The 25,852-nt window shown below is 40.3% G+C and overlaps 1 protein-coding gene across 4 annotated transcripts in view; it reads left to right on the top strand.

Moving 5' to 3' along the window:
• The window catches only part of LOC122978848 (E3 ubiquitin-protein ligase SMURF2-like), a 65,355-nt gene that overhangs the window by 865 nt on the left and 38,638 nt on the right, over window positions 1–25,852 (top strand). The window lies entirely within an intron of this gene.

Below are 25,852 nucleotides of genomic sequence, written 5' to 3'. Positions count from 1 at the left end.
TTAAAACACTACTACATTGAATCTAATTTTAATAGGACTTTGACCTCTTTACAGTCATGTTTTAAGTAAATGTGATGAGGTGGAGGACATGCAGTGTGTGGCTTCATACTCGGGCTTATAGCGGATGTGGAGTCACATATCAGAGTTGTTTCAATATACATACGAAAAAGCAAACATCACATGACAAATTATGGTGCTATTACTCACTGGTATTGATGTGTTTGGATAATGTCTTTGAATACGATCTTTAAAGAGGAATTGTGGGACTGTATGCATGACAGATACCACTATACTTATACGTGTTATATGTGCTGTAATATATCCATTCATTTGCAGTGTGTGAATTTTGTGACATTTTGTGGTTCACCCTGAAGAACTGTGGTCTAATTAAGAAAGAGATGGCATTTGTAGCGTTTGTATGTGTCACCTGCATCAATGGATTCATGCAGGAGCCAGACTCCCAGCATTTCATCCCCATCATCTCCTGCTGGCAGCTAAAATAAATTTGATGATGTTCAGCATGCATGACTGTTGAACTGAAGGAAAGATCAGAGAACCCAAGGTTGTCTGATGAAATATTTTTTGTAACTGGTGATAAACCATGATCACAATTCTTGGTTTTTTTGTTGAGACTCACCATAGAGCTGCGTAACTTTGAATTCCCACAGCATAGCATAGCATAATGACAGGTGTTCTGTCATGGTATGAGTTACATGTCTTCTCATTCAGTGTGCTTCAGAAAGGTGGCACAATAGAAAGGTAGAGTAAAACTGTAAATAGAAACAAACTCTCAAATGGCAAAGACCTACCCAGCTGTCTTTCCTGCTCGCCTGCCCTAGGTCTCTCTTTTTTTCCCCCCCTCCATATGGGGAACGGTTTTAAATGGGCTGCAGTAGTCTTCAGACGGAATCCCAGGAATGTGAAACCTCAGAGAGGAAATGTGAGTCTTTGCCGATCATAGACACATCCTCTGTCTGTCCTTCACCAGAGAGAAAGGTCTAAGGAAGACTGAATGTGTGTGAGAGGAGTTGGGGTTCATATGGCGGAGAGCGACCAGAATTGCTGCTAAGGCACTGAGGATCCCTGATGCTGAGTCTACATTTAGACTCGGGCCTTCATTGCAAGTTCTGTGTTTAGTTGTGGCCACACTTGATTTATGTGTCTGAGGATGTGTGCATTTAGACCTAACATTGCATACCAAAGGGAGTCCACTTTTACTCTGTCGGCTCTGTGGTCTCAAAGTTTGCATATATTTTCTGTGTCAGAGAGCAGAGGAATTAGCTAAACCAGAAGCCTGGACCTAAAGAAGTTAAAGTATTTGGAACTTTAGTCATGCTTTATAATTGTTTTTGGTTTGAGTTTTATTTTAATAGAGCAAGTTATTTGATAAGAAACAGGAACAGGCTTATTCTCTCAGCCCAAACTCTACCATACTGGGTTTCATTCCCAATATCTCTACAAAGAATTATTGACAAGAAGAGTTCATATAGTCAGCAGTTATTGGTACTGCTGAAGCAAACTGTAGCTCATTTCTAGTCAATGATTATTCTGGCTGTTTTCCTCACAATAATATAAAATCAGGCTTGTTTTGTTCTTGAAATTCTGCTCCACCTAAATTAAGTTTTTTCTTGATAGGAGCCATAGAGACGACTGAACTTGAATTGTACTTTTAGTTTGCCTCCCTCACTGGGATCTCCTCCTGACACACCCTTGGATTAGTTTGCGTAGGGTGGGCTTACACACCCTGCAGCTTTTGACCGGATTCATCCCCAGTTTTAGTCATCCCACACTGCAGTGAAATCCCACCTTCTAGTTTCTCACAAGTTCTTTTTAGAGCTCCTGCTTACGTCTAGAACATGTATCTGGGACAGCTGTTCTTTGATGCTTAAATTAATAAAAAAAAAAAAAAAAAAACCATCCTAGTTTGAGTTTGCTGGTAGGTGGTGTGTCGTCTTGTCCCTGCAGAGCTTGCTGCCAAGTTTGTAAAGGAGAGCAATCTTGGATTTCGAGAGCTGTTATTTCGCACGCTGCGGGGAGCCGACAATTGGTGTAGTTCCCCCTCTGACTCCGGCGCAGCGAGAGCTGGTGTATGATTTACTGAAATTGAACAAGAACAAGGTGTTTTTTCTTCACTTTCCTTCACTGGATGGAATCTGGAGTTTCTCAAAGGTGAATGACATGAGATGTACGAGGGGATGCATCCATCTCTCATCCCCTTTCAAATATGGCCTCTTGGCTGCACTATGCTGTTGCTGCCTCTGCTGTGAGGGAGGGAGCCTGTCTATGTGATCCATTTCCTCCATTAGCCTCCAGTTGGCATGCAGCAAGCAGGGAAGGACTGGAAGAATCATCTCAGGATTCTTCCTGTTCTGTGTGAGCGTGAGACACTCACGCAAGCAAGGAAACCCACATGTACATTTTTCATCTACTGTCGTGCTTTGTGTGTGTTTGGGGGTGTGTGTGTGTGTGTGTGTATGCCCACCCCCCCTCATTCTAAAATTTTGGGAAGCTGGTGCTGGAGCTTATATGTGTGTTGAAGGGGCCAGAAAAAAGCCAGGAAGCTGGTGATTTAGATAAAGATCCAGCCTCCGTCCCAAGCCCAGCATTAGCACCAGGGCAGAGTGCATTTTAGGGAATTTATCAGGGACCACTGTCTCAGCATTCACTTGTCAGCTCTCAGAAAGTACAGCTGTGTGTGTCAGCTTGTTTGTATGTGCAAGCACAATGTTTGTGTTCTCAAAACAGAAGACACATGCACACAGACGAACTCCTATAAAGTCGAGCTTCCACAGGATGTTCTGTCAGCACGCGATGCCGAGCTAAATTGGGCCTGTCGGCTTCCTAAAGTAAGGAGTTAATGGTACAAAGAGAGCACACAATGGTGATAGTGAGAAACCAACCAGGAGTTACAAATAAAGTTATGATGCTCACATGGGGTTGCAGGATAATTATGCATTACGGATATGCTTTATTTGCATTAAAATGCTATGACAAATTAAATGACAAAACATGTATTTATCTTGTTAAATGGTAAATATTTACTGCCTTTTTGGATTATTTGCTTAAGTGGATAAAGCAGTCTGAATTGAGTGGAAATAGAATTACATTTTGTGGAGATAAAGCTCTGTGTAAGTATGAATCTCTTCATATTTAGTAACTTAAAAACAGTTTCACTACCATTTCTGACTCGCTTTTTCCTCCTAGTGATAATAATAATAATAATATAATAATAGAGTAATTTGGTAGTATTCTTTCTGCTTGCCAGTCTTGCTTGCCTCCCCATATGATTTGAATGAAAGCTGATTACATAGCGACGGTCACATTTGATCAACACATTGTGGGCTGCTGGTACTGCGGCAACTTGGACTATCCATGTGCCGGCGGTGTAATTTATTTTGTTACATCTAAGCTGTTTCATTTCCAAGTGGCTCTTTTTCCCCTTCAAACAATACAGAGGTTTGACAGTTGAAATATGGACCAGAGTTAGTTATTATGAGTCATCAGCACACAATGGATGTGAGTCATACAACGCTTTTGTTACTGTGTGGTTTATGTATCCTTGGCACAAGCTTAATTTAGGAACAAGCAAAGCTCTGGCAGAAAGTGCAGTTTTTGACCCAGTTATAAGGCAATTAAAAGGCACTGCTCAAAATTCCTGATTGCTGCAGAAATCGTCTCAAAAGATACCAGGCTGATTTTCACCAAATATATATATATATATACACATTTTTGATAACCCACACACACACGTGGGAATAAAATGTTTGAAGAATCTGCCTTGAAAATATAGGCTGCAGCAACATAGATAATAGCCTAAGGAATGATGAGAGCGATCTGCAAATGTGATGTAGAGTCTTAAGTCAAAGCATTAGGAATGATCCATGTGTTTATAAGACTAAGCTAACCAGACACTTGGATAAATAAGCCTTAGCTGTTTTGCATGCAGCTATCTTTACTTCACCACACTGTAAAAGCAGTATCTGGTGGTCAGTGGGCAACTTGTCTTTGCATTCCACTGCCTTTCTTGTCTTAGTCTCAGGTTGAATGGCTTTTGCTGTATGATGTGTTCAAGTTTACATGCTCATTTCCATACTGCTTACCTCTGGCTTTCCTCTTTCTGGAATTAGACACTTCCTCTTTGACTTGTCTCCTTGTGTTTTTGTTTTTTTTTTTTTTTTTCTGAGTCCGTCTGTCACTGTAATTTCCGAACATGCAGGGCAAAGCAAAGCAAGTTTATTTATATAGCACATTTCAGCAACAAGGGAATTCAAGGTGCTTTACATAAAACATTGAAAGCATCGAGACAAAGTGCAAAAGACATACACAATAAAAGGACACTTATATACAATTAAAAACAGTCATTAAAAAGCCAAGAGAATATAGAACAAAAACAAACTAAAATAGAATAAGACAGGTATAAAATACAAGAATAAAGCTTGCAGTGCAGCGTAAGAAATGAATTCGATTCAATAAAAGGCAGCAGCAAACAGAAAGGTCTTCAGCTTTGATTTAAAAGAAGTGAGATTTGCAGCAGACCTGCAGTTTTCTGGGAGTTTGTTCCAGATATGTGAAGCATAAAAACTGAAAGCTGCTTCTCCATGTTTAGTTTTGACTCTGGGAACAGAAAGCAGACCAGTCCCAGACGACCTGAGAGGTCTAGATGATTCATAACGTAACAGCATATTAGAAATGTTTTTTGGCCCTAAACCATACAGCGCTTTATAAACCAACAACAGTATTTTGAAATCAATTCTTTGACAGACAGTAAGCCAGTGTAAAGATGTGAGAACTGGAGCGATGTGATCCACTTTCCTGGTCTTAGTGAGAACTCGAGGAGCAGCGTTTTTGAATCAACTGCAGCTGTCTGATCAATTTTTTTTATTTTAGGGAGACCTGTAAAGACACCATTGCTGTAGTCAAGTCTACTGAAGATAAATGCATGGACAAGTTTTCCCAAATCCTGCTGAGACATAAGTCCTTTAATCCTGGATATAGTCTCTAGATGATTTTGTAATTTTCTTAATGTGGATGTTGAAATTCAGGTCTGAGTCCATGACTACACCAAGATCTCTGGCTTGGTTTGAGGTTTTTAAGTCAAGTTGAACGCTGACTTTTGATTGTTCTTTTGGATTCTGGCACATCCAGTCGTTGATTTGTTCAATGCACTTACTCAGCGCTTGTATTGGACCACAGTTATGTAAATTAGTGTGTCGTCTGCATAATTATGGTAACATATTTTGTTGTTTTCCATAATAAGGTAGAGAAGAACAACGTGTTAGTCTTGTGTTGGTGTGCAAGAGTGTATGTGGGCACAGACGTGTGAGTGTAAGAGAATAGATGTGTGTGTGTGTGTGTACATTCTTGCTTGGTGGCCTGTGTGTGTTTATGAGCTTCAGCTCAAACATTTTACATTTGATTTGCTAAGACGAGAGCAGCCCATATGGGGCGGCGCCCCTCTGCTGCTATCAGCCCTTCACTCGTCATCACCTCATCTCATGTTCATTCTTTTCTCATATCTCCTACTCTCTTTCCTCACATTTTCTCCTCTGTTAAAATCCTCTCTCATTCTTTGCCTCCTAGAACATGTCTTTCTCTGTCTCACTACTGCCAAATTTCTTTTTTTCATTATTGCCTCGTTCCCTGTGAAGCACTGACTGCTTATTTTAAAAGTGCCAGCTTTCTGACCGCCTAGATCCGAAGCCCAAGTTGTCAGTCAAAATATTTTGAGTCCTTTCTGTGCATGTAGGTTATGAATGACTTCCATTAAGCTGAAGTCTTTCTAGAGGTTGTCCAGAAGTGGTGCAGTGGAAGTATAAGCTGGATATACTCAAACTGGATTTTTGAGGTAGATATTAATATTTTAGTTTAAAAATGTGTGCCTTATTATGAAACACTTAGTGGAACCTCTTTCAAAATTTATAGTCTATACAAATACATATATACTGATGCAGTTTTACAAAAGCCTAGAAAATGCTCAGAGTTTCATTTTACGTAGATACATAAAAATATGTTGCTTGAATTCATCTTGTAGTTGGATCACCCAGGTTAAAGCATCCAAAATGTTAACAGACAAAAACATGAAAAATCCCCTTCTGGAAAGGTCCACAGGCAGGGTCCCACCGTGTGATGTCCGTTGCTTACAATAAACTGCTGTATATGGTGTCATTTTTGCCCCAGAGTGTAATCTCATCAGCACTGTTAACTTGATAGTTACCCATTTCAACATGCCACTAGTGCTCCCATCTAACTATAAAGGAAGGAGCATCTTCTTGACAACTGTTCATCTAATCTACTTCACACTTGGCTGGTGAAATAGCTGGGGACCCAAGGAAGTGCAGCGTTGGCTGTGAAGTTGTTTGGATGAGAAATGTTAAAGATATCATTAAAAGAAAATATTTAACAGATCTTGACCTCTCCAATATGGCGGCCGTGCAGATGCATAGCTGCAACTTACAGCAGCCAAAGGAGCCTCTGTCTGTCTGTCCGTCTGTCCTTTGGTTTTTTTGACAAACCGTTTATCTGATCGACTTCACGCTTGGCGGGCGTATTGCTGAGGACCCAAGGAAGTGCAGTGTCGAGCGTGAAGTTGTTTGAATGAGCAGTTCTTGAAAGCTGCAGGCAGCAATACTGTAGGCCAAACGATAAGGCATTTGAACAGGCACAATTTGAGCAGGTTCTGCAACTAGTGTTTAGTATTAAAGCGTGCAGCAGATAACTTAGATGCTTAGAAACAGTCGACTTGCAGGAGCGAACCTATCAGCTTCTTGTTCAGCTTAGCATGTCCTAGCAGAGCTGTCAGAGCTGCAGAGCAGTTCATTGTCACCAACCATGATGTTTTATGGAATAGTATTGGATGGATGTATTTAATATGTGTGGATGTGTATGATCAAGGGCTGAAACTAATGATTATTTTCATTATCGATGTGGTCTGCAGAATGTCTGAAAATGGTGAAAAACATCAGTCACTTTTTCCCAAAGCCCAAGGTGACATCCTCAGATACCTTCTTTTGTCCCAGTCCACAGCACAAAGATATTCAGTTTACTATTATAGAAGACCAAAGAAGAAGAAGACTACATTTTAAAAGGTGGAATCAGTAAATTTGGACATTGTTTTCTTAAATGACTTAAAACAATTAATTGAATATCAAAATAGTTTGCCGATCAATTTTCTGGACATCTGAGACAGAAATGTATGCAAGAAAGAATTGTGAAGCAGTTGTAGTTCATTGGCTGCATGAGAAAGAGTGAAACGCGTAGTCTGCAACAAGAGCTAGTTTTAATTTTAACTGGGCTAATAAACAACCTGTGTTTCATCTGTAGTGAGGGACTCATCTGACCACAGATGTTGTGATGATGTGAAACTTCCTCTCACATTATATATTCAGTGCTATAGATTAGTCAGTGTTTACAGTCTTTGTCAGGAAAGAGATGACAGTCCTGTATGTGTGCGCGACGCTTGTGTGTCTGCACGTCTGCACGATGTTGCCTCTAGCAATTGGGGTTACTGTGTTGTGGTTAGGTTTTGTAGTGCAATAAAGAGCTCGATACCCAAACTTCTTCCAGCTCTGTTTAGTCTGCCTCGCTAGCATATACTTCAGTTGACCACACACACACACACACACACTACAAAGGTTATATACACCCATTCAGTGTTCACGTGGCCCCTCCTCATCATATGGAAACGTTCACTTTGTGATGCAACTGTTCCAGCTGTATTTGTTCCAGCTGTATTTATCCCGTCTGTTATCTGTGCATCTAAAAGGAAAATACAGGACACAACAGCTCTCAGATGCAGCAGACCAGACAAAATGACGAGGCTCACATTGCGTAATTTGTGGTCAAAACATGAAACATTCTCGCTGCACATGTGGTAATCCCAAAGAACAAATGACCTAACTAATCAACTCAAAGCTGAATTTACGGTCATGTGCCATTTTACCTCCCCAGGATTAGGGAAACTTTTTTTTTTGTTTGTTTGTTTTCATAATAAACTATGTAAGTATATTGCAATGGAAATACAAACCTTCTGCTGTGGGCTGTCTGGAGAATTTCTGTAGAAATTGTACTTACGTGCTCACTCTCTCTTTCCTGCTATATGATTTTACAGATAAGGTTATCTCGATTCATAGGTCTAGTAGTCTAGACTTTTACATCCTAGTTGCTTTAATGCTGAATTTAACTGTATGTGACACACTGCCTTGACAATACTAATCATCAGAAAATAATGTAAATAATCAATGCATGAGTGTTTATGTTTATGGCTAGGGCACCTTATAAAATTCTACTCGGTGTTGGCTGAATTGCTCAGGCTATAAGTGTTGTGACACTCTCAGCCAACATCCAACTACTTAATTGTTCAGCTGATTGTTAGTTTGCTCAGATACCGCTGTGATGACTGCACATGAAACACTGTCTTTGATTTTTATCTCCGGGTAACAGCAGGTAGAAATTACACCATTATCTCAGTAAGCAACACATTCTTCTTCAATCCGCTGCCCTTTTCATCTAAACTCTGATGGAGCTTTAATGAGTTGTTGAAGATAATTGATTTTTCAACATATGCTGTGTGTTTTGGTATGAAGCTGGAATGATGCCTTCCTGTAAATCTAGAGGAAAAAAAAATCTTTCATCTCTGTGCTGACATTGCTCTTAGAAATGAAAATCCTTTTGCTTCGCCAATTAATGATTGTTTTCTCTAAGTTTTCTTTGACGAGTAGCTTTAGCAATCTCTCTTCAGCGACCTTGAATCCATGGATTAATGGAAGACCACCCTTTTCTCTTTTGCTTACCCTGTTCATCTTCAAATCGCCCCAAGAAATAAAGTTCTCGGTATGCTTTTTTTGTTTTAGACTTTGGCACTAGTGATGCTGATTTATGGGGATGTAATTCCACAATGCGGATGGAAAGGGGACATGAAGCTCCACGCCATTTGTGGTCATCTCATTTCCCCCCTTTGTGCTCATATGTCACGCTGTGGGGGGAACCCCCGGCTTTCTGGTGTGTTGACTTATATCCCGCGCTTTCATTGATACATTTGTTTTCATTTGACTTGCGGATTTTTCCTATTAGTTTTAGCACATTTAACACAACCACAGCAAAGCAGACATCGAGGAGAATCAGAGAGATGGAGATCAGCTGTGCGCAGCCGGTCAATCCTCCGTTAACACGGGATGGATGCTACTTGATATCCGATCGGGTCGTAATGATTTGTTTTGAAACATTGCTTCGAAAAATGACTCATTTAAGCTGGCGTAGCATTTCCAGGCACTGCATGTGTACCTCAACACCGCACTGTGTTTTGGAAGAATTTGGTATGACTATGACTCAGTATGAAATCTCACAGGGCACTGCCAGTCTCATAATTCAGCTGTGCTGTTCTCCACTCATGACCTGAGTTTTACCACGTAACTCACTAGAAGCTTACGTGCTCTCTGCTGGACTAAAACCCTTTTTTGTGCATAGGATTTCTGGCTGAAAACTGAGCTCGGGGAAAACGTATTGTGTCGTTATGGCAACAAACTAGTCCATTACAAAGCATAAGTATGATTGTTAATACATATCTTATCCTTTTTTATAGGTATGTTAATACATCACAAGATGTCCTACAATATTGTTTTTCTCTAGATAGCTTTGTAAAACTTTGTTCGTAGCCTTCGGTTGTTCCAGTCAAACCCTAGTATTATCTGCTTTTCAAATTACTTTTGAACTTGGTGGCATCAGCGTGCTTCTGAGCAGGAAAATGGAAAGACTGAACACCTCAGTATTGCATAACAGCCTCTTACTGGAGAGGAGGTGGGCTTCAATATGCAGAATACATTAAACTTTCCAAGTGCTTCAGGAGGATTTTCCTGCTGAATATGGCGGAGAAATCTCACCTTATTTTTTTTTCTTATGGCTAGAATAAGACTTCAACCAATGATTATTTTCATTAGTGATTAAACTGCAGATTATTTTCTAGATTAATTATTTTGTCTGCACAATATCAGAAAATAGTGAAAAACATTGTTTCCCAAAACCCAAAGTGACATCTTCAAATATCTTGTTTTGTCTGATGACCAATCAAAAAGTCTTTGTTATCATGTATGACAAAGAAAACCAGATTGCTGATTAATTTGCTGTTGATGGACTAGTAGATGAATCATCTTTTTTGGACAAGTAGCTGCAGCTCTTGGCTGGAGCGCAGGTTTCTGATAGCCTTTGAGAATAATTATTGGAGGCAGAAACCTGAGTCTTAAAAACTGAATATGGGACATGTGAAAGTGCAGGTAATTGGTCTACAAATGTGATTTTTCTGTAGTCTTGCTTCTGCACTTTACTGCATCCTGCCTGTCTCTCTTCCTCTCACTGTCTGAACTCTCTACCTCCTCACTACAGCCTCTCATCATGTGTCTCTATATCCTGCATATTTCTCTTCAGTCTCTTACTCTCTCTTTTCTTCTTGAACAGGATGTCCCTCATCTCTCTGTCATTTCTCTTTCTTCCTTCCTCCTTCTCTCACCCCCGGATCTAGTCCAGACAGTTGACAGACGACTCTGCCGGTGCGGCTCCAGCTTGTTGTATTTTTTTGTCTTTATCTGTTCTCAACTTGTGATGAACGCACACGCGCGCGCACACACACACACACACACACACACACACACACACACACACACTTCCTGTCCTGGTCCCTCAACACAGTACAGTACTTAGTGTTTGTCAAAGTGTTGTTTGGGTGCCCTAAGGAGTCTGATAGGGGATTCCAGGGATGCCCAGCAAGAGTAAAACATTTATTCTAATTGACATAAATGCATAAAAACAACTTATTATGATAGTATAATATATAATATAATTTAATACCAAATAAATAATTTATTTTTACATGTTTTGCTCTCCTTGTAGGTTTCTCCTTGATTCTCATAAAAAGGAAAAATGACAACGTGTAATGTTAGAGCGTCCACCGATCTGTCACCGTTGTCAGGCTAGAGTCATAAATATTATCTAGTTTTTGCCAGTGAATAAAGAAAAGACTTTTCACTTTTCCGTTTTTTTTTTGTCTTGTTTTTGTTTTAAAAAACCCAGTAGTAAGCGGGAAGGCAGATTAGACCGTAGGGATCACACTTTTCCTCCCCCTCACTGTTCTCCTGCTACTGTTTCTGTGGTCAGACTGCCCACCACTGTGTGTGTGTGAGTGTGTGTGTGTCTGGTAGACCACTCAGCATGTCTACTGTACGGACACAAACACACACACACGTGCACGCTCACACACACACACACACACTGCCACTCAAATCGCATCCCCCTCTCTCTCTCTCTCTCTCTCTCCGAGACTGTTTTCAGTTTCAGTGTGGGAGAGAGACAGTTGGAGGATGTGAGGGATGCAGTTTTATATTTTTTTTGTCGTCGAGATGAGGATCAAGTAGCTAGGACGGCGCCGGTGTTCCACATCATCCCACTCCGCTCTTAACATAATCACAACAGCAGGACTTCCCACCTGTTCATGATGATTCAGAAGTGAAGAAAGATGATTCCTCTTTTTGCTTACTATAATGCGTTACCAATAAGGAATTTGACCCCTCGTTTTATTAACAACAGACGTGTTTCTGCATGAGAGAGAAAAGTGCTCTCACACTAATTATAAATAGACATCGAGGGTCTGCTTTTGCAGGCCACTTTGAAGTGCATTGTTGCATTATTAAAGGCACTTTGTCATATTAGTGATTGTCAGAGATTTCACAACATTTTGCAGCATATATGGCAATCTAGCTGCTTGATGACAAATTTACTATTTGCATCTGTTTCTCAATATAGCTGTATAAACAACAGCCCAAAGCAGAGTGTTTTATTGAGTGTCCCAGAGACGGCCACAAGGGAAAAGCACTGTGCAACATAACATCATAATGATTGAAAATGAAATCTGGGGGAAAAAAAACTTGTGGAGGTCAATTACTAAGCTCTGATCCATTGGATGAAAATGATAAAAAAGTATAAATACGGTAGTTTTAATCAAACTATGATAACCCACGCTTACTTAACAAGTTAAGGCTGAAACATGCTTCCCTGAGCTTCACGTAGACGTTTGCTTGGCTTTTTCTTATCAACCAATCAGCTCACTTGATGCACCGGTTGACACAACCTATTGTTGAGATTTGGGACATATTAACATGTATTTTTTGCTAAAGCATAAATCCACCATATTGAAGAATCCCAGTAGTTGGTAGATGGCCATTAAGATAAATATGGTCAGTGTCAGGCTCATGCTGTGTTGTTACAGATGCCTCCACCCAAAAACAACAAAAAAAGCCCCAGACTCCACCATCAAAGTCTGCCAGGCTCAACTGAATATCTTTATTAACACAGAGACGAGTGCAGCCTCAAGTAACCTCTCTTGTGTGTCATTCACACTCAGAGCGCCAGAGAACATGGCACTGCCCCGTCTCTCTCTCTCTCTGTTGCTCTTTCTCACTGTCTGTCACTTTTACCTCCGACGTCACAGTAGCTTCCTCTTCTGGCTCTGTAAACACCATAGCTACGTACATAGATAGATGCTTTGTACAACTTGTTATTAAGACATTGACAGAGTCTAATGACTTGGCCTTTACCCAGTGGCCATATTGTCTGTGGGTGGTGGGCCTGTGGGTGACTGGTGACATATGGTCAGTCATATGGCCCCAATGTATAAGAGAAGACGATGGCACATCATTTGTTTGAGATAGAAGACTATTACTGGTTCAGTTTCTTTCCATTGGAGTCTAACTCACAGTTGGGCCATTTTCACACTGTGACTGTTTGTTTGATTTTGAACCAGATTTCAATTCCCCCCCCGCCCACCACCACCACCCCCTTCTGGTCTGCTTTGCACCTGTTCATATTTGTTGTGATTGAACAAAAGAACTTCTGAGAGTGATTATAATTACGGTATATATCTGGTACCTCATCTGACTACGTGCATAATATCACTCTGCTATAACTGCCAAAAATCCTAACATCTGCACCTTACATCAGCATCTGTGGACAACATGGATTTGTGGGTGAATTTTAATTAATTTGATACTTGACAGCTGAAGAATGACTTAATCTGTAAAAGAAGAGGATGATTCAAAGACAGGAAGAGCATGAGCCTTTTTAAAACTAGAGTTTTAGTAACTTGAACAAGTTCCAGTAAATGTTGACAATAAACCAGATTTAACTGTCAGACATAACACAGGATGCTGAAAGGATGCAAAAGGATGTGGTTAAGCAATGGGGATCTTTTTTTTCTGTTGTTGGCAGAGGATAAAATAGCTTTTTAAAACACTATCAAAGCAGGAGTTTGCTTAGATTAATCCAAAAAGTATTTACCGTCCAGTAATAAACAAGAGGTCGTGCCCTCTGCCTTGCATCTAGCCTCATCATTGTGGCATTTCTTGAAATCAAGCTATGAAATCTAACGTCTGTGTCTGTGTGCATGCTGTCCCTTGTCGTCGTCGGGTTTGCTCCTATCTCATCTTTCAGCCTTCTTCTGTCTTATTCGTCTCTATCACCTCATCCATCACTGCAGTTCTCTGTATTGTTCTCCTCTCTTCCTCCTCTTAGTGCTCTCACCACCTCAGCGTTTGAATACTGTGTTCCACTTCATAATCATGGTCGTCATCCCCCTCTGCCCCTGTCTTTTCTCATTCCCTTGTTTCTAACGTCTAATATTTCCTACCGAGAGAGTTAGCAAATGAATTCTGGCGTCCATATTGGGCTGAATACACACACACACACACACCAACACACACAAACAAACAAATGTAGCACGGTCTGTTATTTTCATGCACAGATACACACTGTACTCCTGGAGGACTGATATAGCAGTTTGTTGTTTGAAGCAAGGAGATAAGCTGTGACGCCTGCTAGTAGAGCATCCTCTCAGCTATTGTTGTTTTTAAGATTATGTAATTATCACAAGGACAAAAAAAAAAAAGTTTATTCACTCTGCAAGCCATGTTTCCAACTGGTTGCAAATTAAAACCAAAGCATAAAAAGTTAAGATTAATGTAACCGAGAAACCAAGATGGTCTAAATCGACATTTTAAAATTGTTTGCACCTGTGAACTTTGGTAGGTGAAGAGCTGCAGGCAGTGATTGCAGCTCGGGTGAATATCAAACAAACCTCCAACGCACATAATCACAATACACACGCTTTCCGTGTCATCGCTGTCTTCTCCTGTAACCCTCTCGCAGTCCCAAACCCACACAGTTCGACCTTGTGTGATTCATATTCAAGGATCTCTTACTATCAACCGCTGACAGGAATTGTCGTGCTGCATTCCTGAGACAATTGTTGCATGAATCATATACAGTACGGTCAGTCGGACAAACTTCAATCTGTTAAAACATGTGCAGCTATTGCGCAGCCATAAGTATACCTAATGAGCTATGACTTTGAAGTGGTGTGATATTACACCTGTCTGTACCCGATTCAAGCTGAATGCTTCCTGTGTGAGTATTGCATATACTTTGTGACTCAGTCTTTAGATCAGCTCGACTCCTTCAGACTTATTTCCTCCTCCTTAATGCTTTTATTTCCTTATCCATGCCTGGATCTTTTTCTCTCTGCTCCACGTCACCTTTCTTCCTTACTTTCTTTCCTACCATCCAAACTCTCCTATAATCTGTTCCATTATGTGGCTGCTTGCCTCCACCTTAAAACTCAGCTAGGGCTACACATCACCTCCTATCCATCTCTGGACATTTTTGTTGATACATTCTCAGGATACTATGCCAGCTTCTTAGTCAGTGAGCTGAGGGCAAAGACCGGGCAACTTTGTACATTTTACCCTTGGCTGACGATGTTATTGCTGCCAAGTTTTAAAGGCCCCATTTACGGATGCATATATGTATTTCAGAGAGGCATACGTATTGGTTGATGAGATTGCTTTAGATATTGCAGAGCATGAAAATAATACAAACACAGCTGACCAGAGTTGAAATGGTTGAACTTTTTATGGACAGCAGGTAAATGTCAGCCAGCGAGACACCCTCCTAATAATGCAATCTGGGTGACTGGCGGGCTTGTAAGTGAACTGACAAATGCTAGATTTCCTGTGTGCTCACCATAATTTCCAAACTAAATTCTGGTCTATTTTGTTCATTTGTTGCATCCCCGCTCTTCTCTCCTCTGTCATCTCCTCTTATCTCTCCTCACCATCCCTGCTACTCCTCCCTCAGTGTTTCCAACCGTTGCCAGAACGTCATCACTGTCAAAATTCCCTGGTGCAAATTAACTTCTCCCCTTTCTTTCACTCCCTCCGCTTTCTCATATTTTCTCCCTCTCTCCTCCTCTACTGTCTGCGTTCCACAGATTTGTGACTCTAGATAGACCTCTCTCCTCCCCACCTCACATTCCTCCCTCCTTCTCCATTCCACTGTAGATTTCTGTCTGCAGATGAACATTTCTTCTTTACCTTCTCACCCTCTCCACCACACAACCCTCCTCCCCTGTATAGTGACTACACGCTCCACTCCAGATTCCTGACTCCAGATTGTTGGCGTCTCCTTGGGGAGCGGGAGAGGAGGTAAAGGGGGGGGGGAGTGTCAGCTGTAGACTGCTGGCCTCTCAAATGAATGACATAATTGGCATCCCGAGCATTTACTGGGCTGGAGAGAGAGGGAGGTTGGGAAATCTAGTAATGGCTTTTCAGAGGAAAATGTAGCTTAGATCCCTACTTTGGCAATATTGTCTAGTTTTGGAGGCCCATAAATGCTAATCTATACCACACCATCATTATATTTTGCAGTGTGTAGTTGTTGCAGGAATGTCAAGTTGGTCACGTTGCCTCTGAGTACTCGTGCTTGACATTTTGCCAACACGTAAAGATTGTTTGAGGTACCAGAGGCAATGAAATACGATCTAGGAAGTTGGAGTTACTGATTAATTTGTTTAAGGACTTATCAGAAGAACACCACACAGCAGTTTGTAATACTCACAGACTGGATTTTACAACTCTGGAAAGTTATCACGGCGGCAACTGTTTTATCTTTTCTTATGATGATCATGAGGTAAAAAAAAGCCAAATATATTGTTCATGTCACATACCAAGAATGTGCTGTTACATGCATGTGATTGGTCAATGTGGCTGATGTCAGGTTGCATTCCGGCAAAAGCTGAGCTTGGTTCAACTTTTGGCCGGACATCCGCTGCAGTTTTTTTGCTGAGCCCTACGCAGTCCCCCCCCGCTCCCATTGCGGAAACGCACTGCCCCCGTTCAAATGAATGTGAAGGCTGCCATTTTTCACGCATTGCCTGATTTGGTCTGAACGCAGCCTCGGTGAATGAGGCTGCCAGGGAGGCGTGAGGAAGGGGAGAGGAAGTGTTTTGTTTAATTGTCGAACAATGCTGTGAATGAGACAGCATGGTGCTGTAACAAGATTCATAAGAGGGGCAAAAGCGAAGGATGTCGGCCTTCTTATTTCAATCTGAATGACTCATTAATGACTCTTAGGATGTCAGCGGGTGTATTAGGAGCACTTTTTGCTTTTTTTTTTTTATTAATTGCCAAATCAATTAGTAAAGAGATTTGCTGAAATGTATATGTATACAGAGAAATGTGTATATATTGCAAGGGATTTAACAATTTCAGGCCTTGATATGCTTGGAAACTGCTCAAAGAAAACAGCATTTTTCACATTCTCATCTATATTTCTCTACATTTATCTCGTTACATACATTTCGTTCTTATAGGCCTACATACTAAACATTATTACTTTTAGTTTTTTTCTTCAATACAACCTCCTCTGAGGAATATTTTTCATGTCTCCGCCCAGTTACTGTACCTCCTCAACCCTCACATAGCCAACATGTTTTTCTTGTAAGAACTAGTGTTTTAATGCTGTTCATTGTTTGTGATGTGAAAATGTCAGGTTTCTACACATAGAAATAGAAATAAAATAGGAAGGACATTTTGAATATTGAAATTATAGGACTCCTGTGAAATAGCTCAGAGTGCACATTGGCTGGCATCAGTTGAAGTGTGTGTTAAGGTAAGTGGAATCAATTTCTGGCTTTGGGCCACATGCACATTTCATGACTTGGTAACTTAGATTTTGGAGAAGTAAGGATGTTTCTTTCAAGGATGACTTTTTCTCTGTATTATTAATCTTCCCACTTTGATGGTGTTTTGGTACAATTCTCTGTTAGTAAAACTACCTGAGGTCCAAAACATTGTTATCATAAATAACCGCATACTGCATACTTAGAGAGGCATGTAATTTTTAGGTCATTGCATGCTTCAAGGAAGGAAAGATTCATGTTCAAGATCAACTTGTTCGTAGACAACCACATCCCCCCACTGTCATCCTACACTTCAATGTTGTCAGCTTGTTGTATTGGCTTGATTGCTCTCCATTACAGGGAGCTTTAAAATGATTTAGTTAGATGTAGTCAAACTTGACACCACACCGTCAAAGATGTCTCAAAGGCTCATAACTTACATTTAACACCTTCTTCACTCTGGTTGGGTTGCATTTAATTGCACTCCACCAGGTTATATTCCAGTTCCTGTTACGAGGTGGTGACAGCAAGGTCACTGAACCTTTCTGTTTACTATGGTCTCTTATTGTCTTGTTGCAGATTAGTTTACTCTTATTTGCCTGTCAGAAAGAATTTTAAAAAGAAACAGGTTTTCCAAAACAATTTTCAAGAATCTTTTTTAACTCTTAAAGATGTTGTCCTAAGGGGGGTTTTAGCTGTGAAACTTGAGCCTTTTTCAGGCTTTCTATGCAACCTAACTCACTCTTCACTGTTGAAGATTTACTTTTAAACAACCCTCAACCACACTGTCGGCCATGCTAATATTTGGTAACACTTCACATGTATGAGTGTAATGTTGTATTGATTAAATACCAGCATAACAATTAACAAACATCTTAATTTATTGAATCATGCTAATGATTTGGCTTTGAAACTCACTGCCACTAGAAGGTTGGTTACCTTGTAAGATTCAAAATTGCATCATTATTAACTTGTTCCAAAAGAGGTAAAGGAGCATTTCCTCTTTATGATTCTAAGTAGAAGCAGGATGTGGGTTGAGTAGTTTAATGACACAAAGGTGAAATGTTGACAGATGCAAGCATGCACAGTGTTTTGAACCTTGTTCACTTCAATCTGCTGTGCTTGCAGGTGGAAAATATGAAAAGTGAAAATTGGCTTGTTCCCCCTTACATTAAACGTGTGAATTGAGGTACACGTAATGTTCACTGGAAGCAGCTGCATTGTGTTCATGCTTTGCTGAGCCTGCTGGAGCAGATCACAGCCATCCAATGTACTGTACATATATTTAGTGTATTCATAGATTCAAAGTCCACTAGACATGCAAAGTTATCAGAAGCCTTTTGCAGTGTTTGGCTCATACACTGAGTAAGCACTTTATTAGGTACACCTGTGCAATCCCATTGAACATTTATCACGTAGTTTAAACACATAACTTACTACTTCTTTTATAACTTGTCCTTATGAAATACTTGCCAGACGCACTAGAATCAAATGTGCACTAAAACTGAGGATGAAATAGAAAGATCCTAGGACCAATGCTACTTTAAAACGGTGTTCTTCAAAACAGCATCAGCCCCCAAACCCCAGTAACTGGATGCTGATGCTCTTGTGCGAGTTGACTGTCATGTCCTGGTAGTGCTGCCAGAGAATTAATTGAACCAATGGACCACAAAATGGCTGTACTTGACCATGGAGCTGGCACTGAACAATCGCGCAATCGTCTACTGGAGTTACTGACCCCAAACCCTTCGGTCTAGGGCAGAGCAGCCCAGCTCTGTGGTTTGATAATGTTAACACAGTGCAAGAGGCTAGAGCCACTGTTGTGAAATTAAATACAGCTCACGTCCCTAGTCTTGTTATCCCCTTTCTTTAGAAACAAAATATTAACTTCCCACAATGATTTACAGTGCAAGGATCTTCAGTCAATGATTGTCTTTTGATTGGCTTTTATCCTCACTCAAATCACACTCCTACATTAGCAAACACTATCACAAAAGTAGTTTTTCTAAAAAAATACAATGATTTAAAAAAAAAAAAAAAGTATAAAAAGAGTTCAAGTATACCTTACAATGAAAATTTAGCTGTGAACCTTCTGCTTTTGCTGCAAATGTTTACACAGCTCCCACAGTTCTGATCTCTTAATCAGAGTGAATAAAAGCAAATGAATGAATCACAGATTCATACCACTCAGAGTTAAGTGTCTTCAGAAATGTGCATTTGTTCATTTTGAGCATTGTGCTGCTCTTTTACATCTGTAAAAGCAGTATCAGTCTAAATTACGGTCAGTTTCCAAAGAGAGCTCCCTGTTGGGTTTAAAGGATCCACCCCCCAACCCTTTGTCCCAATGAATAAAGTGATGCTTTAAGCAGCCATTGCAAATGGCAGCTTGGAGACTCCCTTGAGAAAACAAGTGGGATTCCCCTGTCACCCCCTCTCCCCCTGCCTGTTTACAGACTCTCACCTTTTGACCAGAACTAATGCCAACCTTCAGCCTGACCTTTGTATTCAGACAGATGGAGACGTTACAGAGCTCCCGCCACACTAACCGCCGCCCTTTGTTGTCAGAGGCACACTGTGCATGTTTTGTAATGAATAATAAGAGACTAGCTTTATGTAATACACGATGCAATTATTATGTATCACTGATCAGTGATTTATGTAAATTGCACCAGTTGGACTCTGTTTATGTTTAGTATACATTATGTCCTATTGCAGAGTGTTGTTTTTTTTGCACTACAAAACACGAGTGCATAGTATTACACTACATTACATCACATGTATTTAGGGTTAACATTCAGCAACAGGGCAAGCATGGTATCCACACAATAAGATGACTTTTTTTTTTTTTTGAAAAACATTGACACATAATAACTTAAGGTACTGAGACACCAAACCAAAAAAGCAGTGTGTTTACTTTTATATCCTTGTTTTTATGCTCTTCAAATGAAGGTTTGCAAGTTTAATGAAGGTGTAGGTTTAAGTGATATACTGCCAGTTCCCCTGGGGATGAGAAGCTACGGTTGACCTCTGAAACCTAAAAACATATTGTTCACAAAGACAGACCACTGTCTGTCTTCACGTCCCTCAGCCAGACGGTGGTAAAGGTATTATCCCCATATGTTAATTGCTTAGATGGATAGGCTTGGTTTGGTGTGACTGTTAGTTTGATTTATGGCTTGTGTCAGACTGTGGAATGGGGTGTCTCACCTACAAATGGTCCCAAAACAGCAGCTGTTTCAAATCCTTCTAATAAACAATGGAGCACAGTGGACCCCTATTTGACCTTTTAACTACTATCACAGCTTGGTTTAAAATGAGGGCAATTGTGGGTGGTCGAGTGATTAAATCACTTAATATTCACTAAAAAACTGTAATTAATCTGAGTTTTCTTCTCTTCTCGAAGCTGATTTTTGTTTTTGATTAATGCTCACAGCAATGGACTGTGAATATGAGTACTATTAGATTTTGACCAAATACTGAGAAATATGTGGGTTTTATTTAATTAAAGAAATATGTCATTTTATTGTTGCACTAAAACGCCTTATATGTAGGTCTCAGCCTTGATGTTTGAAAATGAGAACATGATGTGAACCTGTGGTAGTTCTGGGCTGGGGTCAGTGCCCTTTTAGCAACAAGCCAGACCCCCTTGTAGCCTCCCTAAGTCAGTCAGGACTCCCCCACTGTACAAAATAGTTATCACTGTCATATTAATAAATCTTCCCAGATTTTTCATTGAGTTTCCTGATATGGAGGAAACAATGCAGTGAGCCTGTACAGTAAATCTGCCACTAGTCGCGTGTGAGAATTTCTTTGTTCTTTGTTTTTAAGCTGTGTTGTATAATGAGCTTAAAGTAACTAGAACACTGTGGGCTTTGTAGGTTACTTTTTGAATGTATGTGTGTATGCATATACTGTAGATAACAGTGTGTAAGTCATGTATTTGATACATGCATTCATACTTGTTGATGTGAACATAAACTTTTAGATCTGTGAGTTGTTTTTAGTCAATATCTCTAACCTGGTGGGTAGATCAGCTACCTAGACCTACCTGTCTGTGGCAAACCACGTTTCAACTGCAGGAACTTACCCCAGGTAGGTACTAAGAGCCTTTTGAAGAACTCAGTTCCTCTACCTGTGTTTCCACTGGAAGGATCAGCGTCTAAATTAAGTTCCAGGAAGATTGTTTTATCCCCCCAAAAAGTCCCCGCTCGGGGGGGGAAGTACTTTGCAAAAGTACAGGAACTTTTGAGGTGGGGCTTTCAGGGATGACGTCACTGATTGGTCAAACACACACAGCACGGCTCCTACATCTTATGTACCGCTTCATTCATAAAACATGGAAGTACTCTTATATCAATTTAGGACCAGTTTAGGACAAGGGGAGGACATTTCTCTTAGTTTTTTAACGTTAAAAGAAAAGTAGGGCATTGTTGTTGGCTTCCCAACTCATTTTTAAAAAAGTGAATGAGACAATAAAATGTTATTTTCTGATTGTTTCACGACAGTTTCGTTTTGAAGAAGAAATGATTAACCTTCAAACATTCAACAGATGTTTTACCGTGGAGACACACGCTCTTAGTTTCAGTTTCATTTTTCTCCTCTGCATTTCTCCTTCTCATTCATTCATTACATCCAACTCATGCAGCAGTAAATAAAAACAACAGGACAAATCTGTGTCTGTTGTTTCCTCATATACTGCATGTCTAATTGCTGTCATCATTTTTAAATTCCTAATGGTTCTAATTTGCATGATTTAGTTTAGTCCCTGAGGTTAGTTCCTCTGGGTCCAAAGTACCTGGAACTTTTGGTGGAAACAGGGCTTTAGTTGTGAGACTATGCCACTTAAGGTTTGCTTGTAATTAGTAACCAACAGATTTGATTTTAACTCTGGGATATGGATCAGCCATATTATTTTAGCCCTTTGGTTTTTGTACAAGATTGTGGTTCACTCACAACAGTCACTCTGACGTTCTCATGAACCTCGTCCATCTAAAACAGGGAATTAATTACCACATTTTTATCTAAGAGTTGTCATTAGAGATAATGGATTGGCAGCATCCCACCCCAAAAATGTTTAGAAGAGTCCCTGGTGATGTAACACCAATTGATGGGGGTTGACATCTGGTTCTCTGGGTATTTGTTTGCACACTGGTGTGCAGCTAGATTTATTGTCCCTACTCTTACTGTTAAAGTGAGGGGTTGTGGTGGGGATGATGATCCATGGACAGCACCGAGGGCAGCTTCACCCCAGGGTTGCCTGATCGTTTACTGATTCCTAGTTGACCTATCTTTCCATGATAGGATCTGAATCAGTCTGGTTCTTTGCCAGCCCTGGGTCACCATGGTCTGCCTGCTCACGTGGCAGCTATTCAACACTGCTGGATCCCCTCAGGGTGCTAAGAGGAGCTTTGATTCCTCAGTGATGCTAGGGTCCACAGTGGTAGAGTCTGCATAAGCCCAGACACGAGTTGAAATGGCTTTACCTTGCGCCTAGCGTCTTTTGTCCACTGAACAGTGTGAGAGAAATACTGAATTTTAATGTGAAACTGCTTTATTCAGTGTTTTTACTGGTTTTAATCACCGGGTTTGTTTGTTTTGGAGAGGAGGAGACCTCTGCAGATAATTTGACTCCCAGTAAAAACCTCCTAAACGATGAACACTGAAAGAATCCTAACCGGGAGAGACTGATTGTTTAACAATGAAGGCAACAACTCCCATGATCCTGCACTACTTCATAATGTCATCAAACTCTTTCGTTTGTCATAGTTTTGATTGAGAGACTCCTCACGGCAGAAGTTACATATTGTGTGTTTAAGTCATTTTTGTCAACTTGTTCAGATCAATTTTGATCACCCTTAGCCCATTCATAGACTTTATTACCTACCTATTACCTACTTTACTTACCAATACCTACTGGTAGTACCTCTGAACCTTTTCATCATCATGTGGCAGCACAGTTGTTGGGAGGCTATTGATAATAGTGAGAGGCTTTTCCCTCTGTGGTCATTGTGGCAGAGACACTGGGGCAGTGTGCAGGTAAATCCCTTAATCTTCATTAGCATAGTTTGTTAACCAGAGTGCCAAGTCTCTGTTAGTGCTCTACATACTTAGTTAAACCTACAAGCAACTTTCCTAAAACAAGTCCAGTTGCTCTTGACTCTTGACTTTCCAGTTTTGCCTCCTCCGCAGTGGAGAGCACCCACTACAAGTCAATTTCTACCAGATGCACATTGTTCAAAACATATTGGAGTAATTTATTAGCATGATTCCAGAGAAACTGCCCCATAAATACACTGGTCTAGGGTAGTTGGTCATTACCCGGAGCCTCTGGTTGTTACAGATTATATCGGAAATGAACTAAAGCCAGGGATAGTTGTGTTCAGTATTAAGAATTAATAAATCCACACCAATAAATAGAAAGAAGTTTGCCACTAAACCTCTACTGCCAATACCCTGGAACACATATGCTTGAAATAGGATTATTCATACATCTTTAAGGCAAGGGTTTAGGCGTAGGATGATGACCCACTTAAACTTTGGTGGCTGACTTTGTCCCCGAGTCGGATTCTCTGTCCACATGCCAGCATTTCAGGCCTCTGTTTCTCCTGTTCTTCTTCTGTCTGCCGACAACATGGTGTCCGTTTGTCCCACAGGAGGCTTTCCTGGATTCCTCTGATTTGGCCTGCTCCCATACTGTCGGTTTTGGCAGTGTAATTTCCCATGACAAGCTGATGGTTAGTGTTCATCCAGTCAGCCCAGTCATTGTAATTTGGTATGTGTTGAGATTGTCCGTTCCCATGTTGTGATTCTGTCTGATTTGTTTGGCCGTGTCATTTTGGTCACTGTCAAGGTCTCCGCATTGAATGGGTGTAATGCTAGGTTGGTTTCCCAGGCCTGTCTATATCTTTTTCGGAAGTGGTGCTTTTTCTCATTCGTGGCGGGTTCACACACTCTGACACAATCTATTGTGTAATCCATGTACATGTCTTGAACACAACACTGTTATGGCATAGGGGTCTTTGTGCTTGAAAGCTGGAGTAATAACCAAACCTCTGATCAAAGCAGATTTTGATGAATTGTCTTTATAAGACACAAAATTTAAATTTGGATAATGCCTTTTACAATGTAGGCTTAAGTAAGATTTCTATTTGCTGACATGTTTCTTTAATGAAGAAGGAGGTCAGTGTTTGACAAAACAAGACATTGTAGGTTGCATCTTGGGCTTTGGGAATGAGTGATCAACATTTTTCACCATTTTCTGACGTTTTATAGATTAAATGACTAATTGGTTTATCAATTAATTGATAATGAAAACAATCATAAGTTGCAGCCCCATTTTTATGCTGGCAGTCAGACTACTTTATCCCTACATCACGATACCTTTCTGTGTTAAACATCTGAAATTGTCCAAAAAAAAAAAAAAAATTGCACCAGCTCTGTTAGTTAACTACACAGGAATTGTCCTTTAAGCTACCCAGTGTGTTCATAGCTGAGGTTATTTTCTAAATGAGCCAAGTGCATGCCTACAGCAACATGCAGCAGCATTTCCACTACAGACTTTACATTTCCATAGATGTTGGACAACATTCCCTTTTTAGGCCTCCTCTGTCTGGTTATCAGTAATAATAGATTGCATCTGAGGCGGGGTAGAGCAGAATATCTAATCTTATGGGATTTATTTCTGCTTTATTAAGCAAAAGTAGAGGGGAAAGTGGCAGAAAATATTGCATCAAAGGACAAAGAAGATGACAAGGATGTGATTTGTATTTATACCTCCAGTTTTCGGGCAGATGTTATATGCCTTTATAGCCCATTGAGCTGCCAGGGCACTGCAGAAGATCTACTTCTTTTGTTTAATTTATACATAAATCTTGTAGTTCCAGATTAAGTGAGGCAGTTGCCCTTGTGCTCAGAGACTAAGGTTGGAAAAGAGAGGTGTCACCTGTATGTGTATTAATGAAGTGAAAGTGACTGTCCATGACCATAAATAGAAAGAAGTGGATACAGATAATGGATGAATGAGTTGGAGGGCTTGCAAAGAAACTTAACAGTGTTTGTGTAAGTTATTACACTGCTTTATTTTTCTGCCTTTTTGCTTAGTGTTAAGCATCATCTACATGGAGAGACGAGTGATTTGGATGTTGGACTGTTCCTTGGTAGTCTGTGATGCTTATTTAACTCCTTTTTTTATGTTCATTTTTGTTTTTACTACATTTATCTTCTTAGTTTTCTCAGTCACTGCTCTTAATTGTTGATGCTTAGCCTGCTTTGTCTCGCACTAGATTGCCACAGGATTGTCTAGCCAGCTCCAAACAAAGCATTGGCCTGCTTCCTTTCACTTTGGCCCTCCAACACACCAGGAGAGAGACTTTTAAGGACAGTTATAAAAAAAAAAAAAAGACAGTGAAAAAAGGAGCACCTCATCAGGACAAAGCCAAACACAGTCCTACTCTCTTAGTTTCTCTGTCTCTGTCGAAAGCTATTGTATGTTGTCTCTGATGCAAACCCCCAAGGACTTGCTTCATACAGGAAAGAGTGCTTGTCTGCTTAATATTTTATGAAGAGAAACTCTTAAAACTGGTCTCCTGGCCTGTAATGGGACAGTGAGGATGGACAAACCATATGTAGGCAATAAGACAGCAGTAATTACTTAAAGGAAACTGTGTCAAGTTTTACAGCTAAGACGGAAATTGATGAATAATGAAGTGTTTGGGTTAGCAAAGCGCTTGCTAAAAGTGTTGAGAGAAGTACAGTTAGCCTAATCAAAATGTTGCTAAATATGCTCACCAACTGTAATTTATAAATGTAGCAAATATTAAATTGTTGAATCTTCGTGATAGTTGGTAATATCACAAGCAG

This window comes from Thunnus albacares, chromosome 3, assembly GCF_914725855.1.
Source record: "Thunnus albacares chromosome 3, fThuAlb1.1, whole genome shotgun sequence".
In the NCBI taxonomy this organism is placed as follows: domain Eukaryota; kingdom Metazoa; phylum Chordata; class Actinopteri; order Scombriformes; family Scombridae; genus Thunnus; species Thunnus albacares.
The sequence above is the reverse complement of the archived record's forward strand: the minus strand, read 5'-3'. Positions and strand labels throughout refer to the sequence as shown.